The sequence below is a fragment of the Pyrus communis genome, chromosome 16 (assembly GCF_041283825.1).
Source record: "Pyrus communis isolate YQ-2024b chromosome 16, ASM4128382v1, whole genome shotgun sequence".
NCBI lineage: Eukaryota > Viridiplantae > Streptophyta > Magnoliopsida > Rosales > Rosaceae > Pyrus > Pyrus communis.
Window position 1 is genome coordinate 16,200,832 of NC_142580.1, and position 12,034 is coordinate 16,212,865.

Below are 12,034 nucleotides of genomic sequence, written 5' to 3' on the forward strand. Positions count from 1 at the left end.
CACGCTTTCGACTTTAAACTAATGTACGAAAAAAAAATTATGAAACATAAGAAAGTATAAGGGTTTTAATCTCGAGTCGAGGCTCAATAATTAATTAAGACATCCACTTAGGGGCAAAATGGACATTTCACATGTTTTGAGAATAAAATACAATATTTTAAGGAACGGATTGTAACACGAAGTCTCAAGCAGATCACCGAACAAAACCTCACAAGCTTTAGATTATTTCAGTTGTTAAATAGTCCAGTTTTCCTCAACTGCACATACAACATCGACTTCTATGATTTCCAGTGGGAGAGGATAAACTAATTCCCCAACACCCATTTGGGTATGCTCTCCAGCGCGAGATGGTAAAGTAATTCCCCGACATTCATCTAAGGCTAGTTTGCAAAGGGTGAACTATTTTCCCAACACCCATCTAGGTTTGCTCTCCAGAACGAGAAGGTAAAACAAATTCACTAGCACCCAGCTACAGACATACTACGCAGCTTATGAGATCGGTCACATAAGGTGCAATGCATTCCTTAAATCTTGCCCATGAATTTCCAATCGACTGCACACACTTTTTATGTGATTAATTAGTGATTTTCTATCCCAGAGACCTTTATCATGTTGTGATGTAGACCATGTAGCTCAAAGGATCGAAGATTCAAAAAGTAGCTAAGCAACACATGGTCAGAGGGCAACAGCTCACGACAAGCTCAATAACTCGACGCTCCAAGAAGCCAAGACTCATGACCATAATGGTTCTTCTCTAAAAACAGCATATCCGGCTGCCGGCCTTAAAAGTTTTGAAAAGTCCTCAATTGGAGCTCATGACCATAGTGGCTACGAAAACCCTTCTGCTTCTTTAAAAGCAGCATTCCTTGCTGCTGGTCCTATGGCTAAAAGTTTCACATGACAAAGCCAACACTAATAGAAAAAATATTTTAGCAAAAGAAATTTTACACGACAAATGAAATCTTGTTGCGTAATCCACACTAGTGCGATGATTCAGTAAATGGTCGCGCGAAAATAACTTCCCAAAAAATAAAAAGTAAAAAAACTTGTGTGATGAAGAATTACGTCGTGCAAGACACCTTTGCACAATGAAGACATACTTTTGTCGTGCAAAGAGTAAGGAAAAAGGCGGGGAAGATGAGTTTTTAGCACCAAAAACTCACCCGATGAAGATTTTCCTAATATAATCTTGTGCAACAACATCTTGTCGTGCAAAGTGCTCTGAACTGACAAATTGAATGTTTCAGCCAATGTGATTAGTGTGGCCTTAGCGCATTGGTCCACGATGTTGGGCACGTCGTTCAAACATTTTGCCTTATGCGGTGGAAATCTTGGCAAGTCATGCCAGAGCGTTAAAAGGTGGAGGTTCGGGATTGTTTGTTAGTAAGTATTATTAGTTTTCATATTCCATATATATATATATTTATTTATTTATACTAATAAATTTATGTAATATTTAATATTATGTTTATATTTATTAAATTGTTGACAAACTACAATTTCAACAACATGAACAAGTCAATGGCCACCTACTTGAACAGGTTCTTCGCTAACTGCTACAAGCAGTGAAAGAGCGACCTCCACAAACGATTTAAGTTGTTTGGTGGTTCGAAGGTTGCTCTCCAGGAGGGTGTCCCATTGGAGTTGGAGGAGTCCCCGAAGTACAAGGCGTGGCTTTACAGCCATTTTCAAGAGGAGACCTATATGGTACGTCTGTTAATAAGTCCATTTTGTGTTATATTTTCTTTAAATATTACAACTAATACGTTCATTTTGTGTATTACTGAAGAAGGCAAAGGCCAACAAGATTAACCGGGACAAAAAGACTCTTCATCACCGTTCAAGTTCGAGGCCTTTCTCATATAGGATGGAGGCACAACAGCAGGTAATAAAGCGTCTCATATTCCAATTTTGAAATGTGACAAATATTAATTTCTTTTTTGCTCACGAACATTTTTCTTATCTTTTTCATATTTCAAGATTGACGTCTTCAAGGATGTTTATGCTCGACCCGAGAATGAGTTAGCCAAGCAGCTGCGTGTAAGTATAGCTGAATTCATATTATTCTCTTACGCTTCCAATTATTTTAAAAATTAATTCAATATTAATTATTATTATTATTTTCTTTCTTTTTGTCACATGGAACGGTGGTGGAGAAGAGCTAGTCTGTTCTTTAGAAGACTGCCTCCCAACCTTCCCAAGACACCACGATCGAGGTCGTGGATCCGTTAGAGGATGCAGAGTTTCTTATCTTGACAGAGAACTTGGATCAAACCCTCGGTCGGAGGCCTGGGAAGTATTGTCGAGGTGAGGAATGCCCAGCAGCGAGACACTAAGGCTTTTTCGTCCACGTAGTCAAAGGATGAGGTCACATCATTAATGCAAAAAGTGGTTGACTTGAGGAGTAAGCTTGCATCCACACAAAGTTAAATGTTGCTGATCATATAGGCCCTCAGCTTGTCCGTCTCATCCGTCTCCCACCAAGTGTTGCCCTATCCACTTTTGGGGCCTCTCTACCCAGAATAGAGCCATCACCCTGACTTGTCGATCTCTGAACCCCTCCAAAGGCAAGACATCCAGCAGCCCGCCAATGCCTACAAAGTAGACTTGTCGGAACTTTTTGTGCAAATTTTTCTCCTGCCTACTTTTAGAACTTTCAAAATTGTATGTACATTTTCCTTTATATTGTAAATAAATCATTTTTAGTTAATTATTGTTACAATTTAATTAAAAATATTTTAATTGAAATATGTAATAAAAAATTTAACTTTACGCAAGGAAAGCTTTCGTCGCTTAACATTAAATGCAATTAAAAAAATCGTTGCGTAAATATTTATACGACAAACCTTTGACAATGAAATAATCTTAAAATTACTCCAATTTTGTTGCATGAATGTTTACTAGACAAAACATTTCGTTGTGCAATGTCTTTACTAATGTAACTTTTTCATCCCCATAAGTACAATGTAGCGACAGGCTTTTGTGTCCTAGTATTTCGCGAGACAAAGCGCTTCGTTCCAATAAGTTTAATGCAATGAACCTTTATTTCATCACACTATCTTTTGTTGCGCGACGAATTTCATAATTTCATCGTGCAATGTCTTTTTTCACAATTATTTCACGACAAACATTTCGTGGCCTAATTTCTTATGCGACGGAATTTCTCTTTGCACGACCAAGTGTCCCTCATCATGAAAATTGTTAATTGTAGTAGTGTGCATTTGTAATTGAATGGCTTAACTGATCTTGGTTATAAAGTCCTACATATTTACATCCATATCTTTGAGTCTTGCATCATTGATATTGAGTAAAATTTGTACACCTATTAGATACAATTGTATAACTTCATATCTGAATTAAGATTTGTGCAATCATACTAACCATGGTTTCATTTCCTCTTTCACCCAAATAAAAACTCAAAGCAATTAGGCTCACTAATACTAATTAGCTTTCTTCCTAATGAAATTTCAACCCAACAAACAATATTAGGGACCCACATGAGTTTTATAAATAGTTGTTGACACACCCCGACCTGAAATGTCCACTAAGACTCTGAATCAAGCTGTGTTGGCCGACACCTGGAAGGTGATGAAGCCATAAAGTGTGATAATGTGTAAACTATGAATAAATTTAAACCTAGAAGTGCCTAAATACAAGAGTGCGCAGTGGGCGGGTACGGACCCATACACACATAATACAGAGCATAAGTAGCGTACAGTAAGGTCAGATAATGATTATACCATCATAAGAAGCCACCTGTATTGGGAAGTTCCACGAATCCTCGTCGATACAGAAACTTTACTACTAGAACCTGGAGGGGTGCAAAATAGAAAATGTGAGTGAGCGAAAACAAAGCTTTTCAAAAACCATTCACTTATCAAAAGTAATAACCCTTCGCCGTAAAACCTGTATAATTTCTCAGAAAATCATACTACGTATAAGGATGAAATCAATTGTATACTATTAGTAAATCCAGAAGTATACCATGATACAACATCTCATCAACAATACAAATAATTAGGTGCTTAATAATCCATGCTAGCACGTAAGTCGAAGTCACCTATAGTGACCTGTACGACTCACCCATATCTCATCAATCAATGCTAGCACGTAAGTCGGAATCACCTATAGTGACATGTACGACTCACCTATATTTCATTAATCAATCATTTCAAATAAAATGTAATCATAACCATGCATCTCACATTTCACAACATATACTCACCTGAACTTACCTGTACGTCCTGCGTTCACCTTCATACTTCAAAGCATTCACAATAATTATGCGCAGTAATATACCCATGGATATGCCATGATGCAATCCAAAACTTAACCATATCGTTGTACTTTCAAATATATATATATATATATGTACATATAATGTGGCGTAAAATGCATGCATAATCTATAACGCCCTACTCCCGAACTAATTAGTTTAGGGAATAATTATCGATGACAAGCCCAACTAAACACTAGCTTAACTAACTATCAATACTTACGATTCCTTACTTCAATTTCTCTATTCCTCACACACTGTTTTATGACCACATTTAACCAACAAATCATATAGTTAAAACTCACATTTTCACCAATTCCTTCACATTGCTTAATTTCCCAAACAAGGCTTTTGTCTCAAATAGTATATAGCTGCATCCAACATCTCGTTAGACTGCCTACGTACCCTAAACAGGGATCTAGCTATTCGTAGTTCACATATCCAGAATTCAAACTAAATCTGAATATATTCATTTAATCCAACACATACTACAATCGTATTAATATTCAAACCACAACAATTAGGTCTCAAAAGCATAATTAGAATAACAAATTTGCATAAAAACACAATGTCGGCTTCCTGGCCATGCGCCGCCGCAGGTGACCGCCATTCGGCTTACAGGAAAACTCAATTATTTCTAAAAATTCTCAAAAATTACAAAAATGAAGATCTCAAAGAGTAGAGCAAACTTTATACCTGTGGCTAAGTCCAATTTGGCCTAGAAAGGCTCCAATTTGCTTCGAACCCGCCAGAAAACCCTAGAAATAGATGTTCTTGATTCGTCCTCAATTTGACTCTGACGCTCCAACCAAGGATTGGGCATTGTTCTAGGCCTCAAGGGAAATCTATTGGTGGTGTTAATTGCATGAAAACATTTCAGGTTTGGTGGATTGGAGTCATGGTGTTGTTGTCCCCTACGGTTTGGATTCTATTTTGGGTGTAATAGGTAGAAGGAACAATGGGGAATGTTTTCCCAATGGTTAGGTGACGTGGTTCACTGGAAGAATGGCGGAAAATAGCTGGAAAATTGGCGGAACGGGTCGAGTACGAAGGTTTGCACGGACCAACCCGTGTCTCACCCCTTCTTCTTCTCTCATTTCCCCTCCTTTCTTCTGTTTCTGATTGGGCCATCCTACCCTCTCTGCTCTCCCTATTCATCCAACTCCCTCCCTTTTTTTTTCTCCTGTTCCCTCTTCTTGTTCCCCCGTTTTCTTTCTTTTCTGTTTTCCTCCTTTTTTCCCAGCCACACTAACCAATGGCATATAAATCCTTTAGTAATAATAAAAATATAGTGTAAGATAATTAAAATAGTGATTCATTCGAAATACTTTCGGGTTCGTAACTTAATAAAACTTTAACCATAACTCCAGATTCACTTCTACTTGTGCCTACGCGTCCGTAAAATCGAGCTCTATCCGAATATGTCAAGAAACAGGACAAAATATACGAAAATCACATACGTCCTCGAAAAATCATGCTTTACCCACAGGGTAATTCCGTAATTTCAGGTATTAAAATTATAAAAACCATAATTTTTAGGAACGGGCTGTCACAGTTGTAATATCGACTCTATTAGTAAGTACATAAATGGAGGACAACTAGATACAGATCATGACGAACTCACTAAGTATTCAAAAGACAACACAATTATATTGTTTCTAGAAACTCTCTTAGGTGAAAAATTAGAGCTTTAACCCCACGTCATGCCCTGAACTCTATCCCCACGTCATGCCCTAAACTCTATCCCAATCTGCTTTGGATGACACGCTAATGCTTTGGATGACACGCTAACAAGAAAAGGGTTAGTGGTCTAGTAGAATAATTAAGAGACGCACTTCACATTATTCTAGCTTAAGGTGTTTCACTTTTCTTGATTATCCGTACCAAACGCGGATTAGCATTGTCTAGAAATATTAATTAATCAAAGAATCTGAGATTTTGATTCGGTAGGGTTCACCTGTAACAACGTGATACCTCAGATTGCTTAGTGTTTGCTGAGTTTCACATCGATGTAAAGCAAATTAAGAGCCCTTCCGCTTATAATTGTCTAGACAATTGGGTAATAGTCAATTATTGCCTTAGTGAACCACGGCAAGTGATCTAATAGAAAAATGCAAACAACAACGCCTTAAAGAAGAAAAGGGAAGTCCTGGATTAGATACTTTGTAAGTTATGAATCTGCTTGATCATGGCTACGGGTATGGTGAAATTCTCAACTAGCCTCCTCCAGGCTCGAAAGAAGTGGATAACCGTGGTTCGCCGCTACTTGTCCCCTTTTTTAAAAAAAAAATAATAATAATTATTATTATTGTTGTCGTCATCTTAGTGAACAGTAATTGCTGGAGTGCACTTTCACCACATAAATGAATTGTTTGGGCAATTGGCATTAAAAATTTATTTTTTGAAAGAACTAATAAAAAGATAATATTATGTTTAATTTCAGATTGGATTTTTAACAAATCTCGTTGTGCCATATGTCATTATCTGAAATTACAATTTTGTGGAAGAGTATATGATTGGGTATTTATAGGAAATATTTATAAAAAAAAAAATTCATTTTATGTTTTCTTTTTTAATTTTTAACATTTTTTGACCAAATTAATATGAACCGTTGGATTATTTCAATTCAATGTACTTGATTGTGCCACGTGGGCACAATGATCACTTTCTTCTTTTTTTTTAAAAAATATTAACCAAAAAAAGGCCGAATTAATAAGGACCTTTGGATTATATGACCCTTGGAAATCCAACAGCTCAGATTCTGCCACATGTTTGACAACCTGCGACGCGTACCCCACAATGCTTTTTTGTCTTCTGGCGCACCACAATGCGAGTGTGTATCAAACATGCCTGACGCAAAAAAATCTTGCACATAACCGACATCACACTGACGTCGGATCATACTCAAGCGCTGTGTTGGGCACAAATTGTCCAACTGCTTCTTCCAGCAAGCTTGGGCCCATGTTTTCTCCAACTTCTTTCAATGGATTGGAGCTGCTTTTTTAAGATTTTGGGGCAAAATTGTCCAATTGCCCGAAAAAAAAGGGTAGGGTGGAACTGTGGCCAATTCTTAAGCACAACTTTTAGTTTAGGGATATTTTTGTTATCAAGATTTGAATATATTTTGGCTTCCCTTGAGTTTTGTTCTATGAACTTTGTCTCAATTCGCATGAGCTGGTCTAAGATCTGAACCTTCAAGGCCCTTTCCTGCTCTGGTGCAACTTTTCATCATGCGTCCTCAATCACCGGCCTTTGCTACTCGGCCCGTGTGCTTCTTCTCAGGTGTTAGGTGGCTATCAAAGTGCTTTTAGGACTATCTGGTAGGATTATGGGAGCGCTCCTATTCGGGTGGCTTGCTCACCCCCATTTTCCGTTGATCCATTTGTTTCATTGGTTTGTTCTCTTGGTGGTGGTGGTGGTAGCCTTGCGATGGAGGCACATCTGGTGGCTGCTGGTTCCTTTCCAATCTTAGGGTTTTTTTGTTGTTGTTCAGCTTGCCACTTTTGGGCCTATCTACTGTCTTTTCCTTTTTGCGGTTGGGCTTGTATTTAGGTAGTGGGCTCCCTTAGGGCTCCGTTTTTTCTTGTACTTGCTTTTTTTAATGAAAGGAAATTAGTTTGACCAAAAAAAAAAAGCACGTCAGTCATTGTTGCTAGCACAATATTTTAGTGTATTATTGGTGTTAAGCTAAATCACAAAAGTGAGGATAGATAAGAATATCAAGTAACAAAAGAAATCAAGGAACAATCTTTACAAATCACAACCGGAAAAGCCTGAGAGAGTGATTTTGTCATGGGAAGGTTTGAAAATGACAGTGAATTGACTGATAGTAGGGGCTAATGCCGCAGTTCTATAAATATACAACAAGCACAAAGCATAAATTCAATAGGAATTTGAAGACAACACAAACTTCATAGGTTAAAGCATTAAGTTGTGATTTCTTCACAGATGTATTTGGGGATGATGGCAGGAGGGCAACATAGGGCTTGGGCAATGATAAAAGATGAGGGTTGGAGAAAGGGACCTTGGACTGCTGAGGAAGATGGATTTCTCATTGAGTACGTGAGGTTTCATGGTGAAGGCAGATGGAACTCTGTGGCTAGGCTTGCAGGTCTGCAACTTCTCTTTCTGATAGATACATATATCTATATGTATCTGTCTCCCTAAACCCTATATATATCTGTCTCTCTAAACCCTAAACCCTAATACAAATGTTTGTTTGCTCTGTAAATAGCCGAAAGTGCGAAAAATCACATCTTAAGGAGACAAAAATTCCATAATCAGCAGCAACAACAAAAAAATTTGCAAGTGGATGAAAAAGAAGTGAAAAGAATCATGTCCTTGTTGGACGAAAATGAGACTAAAATGCCATTATATTGGCCTCACGGAGCTAATCTTCGTTAGGAGCAAGGCTTCTTCTATTCCATGCTCGACGGCAATATTGTCAATGTGTCTGTGCCTGAAGCTGCCTCCAGCAATGAGGACAATTTTCTACGGGATGGTTTGTGGAACTTAAATGATGTCCATGCAAACTTTATTAACACCACCAGACAAAGCTAGTTTTCACAACTAGGGTTTTTCCACTTCTGTCAAATAAGGGTTAAGTTGGTTCACTGCATGCTGCATAAGAAGTTTTATTAATTGGAAGTTGTTTAATTTTAACCTGTTCTGTCCTCTCAAAGCATAATCAACTTGCAAAAAAGTCTGACAACTAGTTTTTTATGTAATAGTAGTTGTTCTATTTGTTTGAAAGAAATTTAAGGTTCGATTCTCATAAATACAATAACGATTTATATTACGATGAGTTTGATACTTAATTATGGTTAACTGAGTTACGGTTACATTACTTTGTAGTGTTTGTCCTACTCCATTATAAAAAGGCTAAATAGCCAAAATGATCCTTGAGATTCGCATAACTTATCACTTTGGTTCCTGAGATTGAAAATCAATAGAAATGGTCCCTAAGATTATCCACCATTCATCATTTTGGTCCTTCCGTTAAAAACTCTTTGGGCAATTTTCAAAGCTTCGTAACTCAATCGTTTATTAACCAAATTCGACCCATAATATATCAAAATGAAGATAAGAAAGTGTAGAACAAGATTATACTGATTTGGAAGCCCAATGGTTGCCGGAGATGGCCGGAAAATAGCCTCAAAGGTGACTGATTCGCGAGAAAACTGGAAAACCTGCCGAAAACTGGGTAAACTATAAACGTTGATAACTTCTTCAATACTCAACGAAATCGAGTTATTCAAAAATGAAAGTCATACTTATCAATGAGCCAAAGAGTATAGTACCTTTCTTGACAGCTAATTCACCGTGTTTTGGCCGGAAAACGGCTCAAAAGTGGCTAACTCGAAAATGGTTAGCCACTTTCGAGCCGTTTTCCAGCCAAACCACGGTGATTTAGCCATCAAGAAAGCTACCATTCTCTTTGTCTCGTCAAGAAGTATAATTTTCATTTTTGAATCACTTGATTTCGTTGATTATTAAAGAACTTATGAACGTTTAAAGTTTACCCAGTTTCAGGCGAGTTTTCCACTTTTCCCGTGGACCAGTCAACTTTGAGGCTATTTTCCATCCATCTCTGGCAACCATTGGGCTTTCAAATTAGTATAATCTTTTTCTACACTTTCCTATCTTCATTTTGATATATTATGAGTCAAATTTGGTTAAGAAACGATTGAGTTATGAAGCTTTGAAAATTGCCTAAAGAGTTTTTAACGGAATGACCAAAATGATGGATGGTGGACAATTTCAAGGACCAATTCTATTGATTTTCAATCTTAAGGACCAAAGTGATGAGTTATGCAAATCTCAGGGACTATTTTAGCTATTTAACCTTATAAAAAAAATAAAAAAAATAAAAAAAAACTGTATAAAAAAATCAAAAAAATCAAAAAGTATTAAACATAATTTAAGTCATTTACTCAATAGAAAACCCATTTGTACTTTGAGAAGCATAAGTACACGTGCTATCCTCAATACTTCTGTGCATTAGTACTAGCTTAGTCATATCAACTTTTCATGACATTTTTGTCTTTATACTCTTTATTGATGTAGATAGATGATAGAGTGGATTAAAGACAAAATGGATTGACGAAAGACAAAAGGATCCCGTGAGAATTTATAAATTTGGCGTCTGAGCTCCGTTTTAGGCGCATAATACTAGGCCTGGCAAACGGGTCGTGTCTGTCGTGTTCGTGTCGTTTTCGTGTAACACCTGTTATCTTAACGGGTCGTGTCGTGTCACACCCGTTATCTTAACGGGTCCTTAACAGGTCGTGTCACTTTACCCAACGGGTAAAGTGACCCGACCCGTTATGACCCGTTAAGAAAAAAATACATTTTTTTACAATTTGCACATACCACACATTGCGACATAAATATTACTTGAAAACATTAAAACATTTCTCGTTCAAGTACTATATCTACACTCGAAAATGAAAGCCTAATAAAAAAAATAATACATACACTACTAATCTATTACAAATATTAAATGTATATAATTATTAATATTATAGTTGATTCATACTTTTATTAAGTATATAAATTCCACTAGTGTAAATATTTTAAATTGAAGATCAAATTCATTATTTGTATTCATATAGGGTCAAGGAGTGTAGCTGTTAAAATTCATCAAAATCAGAGTTAAAATAACCGTTAAATTTTCATTTTTCGTTTATAACCGTCGAAAAACTTTGTCCCGTTACTTGATCTCTGAATGTTTTTTTTTTTGTGATTTTTTGCTGATGTGATCTCCAAGCATATACAAACAATTTTGACGGTTTGGATCGTTGAAATTAGTTTTGGAGAATTCGTAAAACGATAGATTGACTAACACTTAGAGTTTATTTATACTTTCATTAAGTATAACATAAGATTTTGTGGTATCCACTTGTGTAAATATTTTAAATTGAAGATCGAATTCATTCATTGTATTCATATAGGGTCAAAGAGTGTAGTTATAAAAAATCATCAAAATCGGAGTTAAAATAACCGTTAAATCGTGATTTTTCGTTTATAACCGTTGAAAAGCTTTGTCCCGTTACTTGATCTCTGAATGTTTTTTTTTTGTGATTTTTTGCTGATGTGATCTCCAAGCATATACAAACAATTTTGACGGTTTGGATCGTTGAAATTAGTTTTGGAGAATTCGTAAAACGATAGATTGACTAACACTTAGAGTTTATTTATACTTTCATTAAGTATAACATAAAATTTTGTGGTATCCACTTGTGTAAATATTTTAAATTGAAGATCGAATTCATTCATTGTATTCATATAGGGTCAAGGAGTGTAGTTATAAAAAATCATCAAAATCGGAGTTAAAATAACCGTTAAATCGTGATTTTTCGTTTATAACCGTTGAAAAGCTTTGTCCCGTTACTTGATCTTTGAATGTTTTTTTTTTTTGTGATTTTTTGCTAATGTGATCTCCAAGCATATACAAACAATTTTGACGGTTTGGATCGTTGGAATTAGTTTTGGAGAATTCGTAAAACGATAGATTGACTAACACTTAGAGTTTATTTATATTTTTATTAAGTATAACATAAGATTTTGTGATATCCACTTGTGTAAATATTTTAAATTGAAGATCGAATTCATTCATTGTATTCATATAGGGTCAAGGAGTGTAGTTATAAAAAATCATCAAAATCGGAGTTAAAATAACCGTTAAATCGTGAATTTTCGTTTATAACCGTTGAAAAGCTTTGTCCCGTTACTTAATCTCTGAATGTTTTTTTTTTG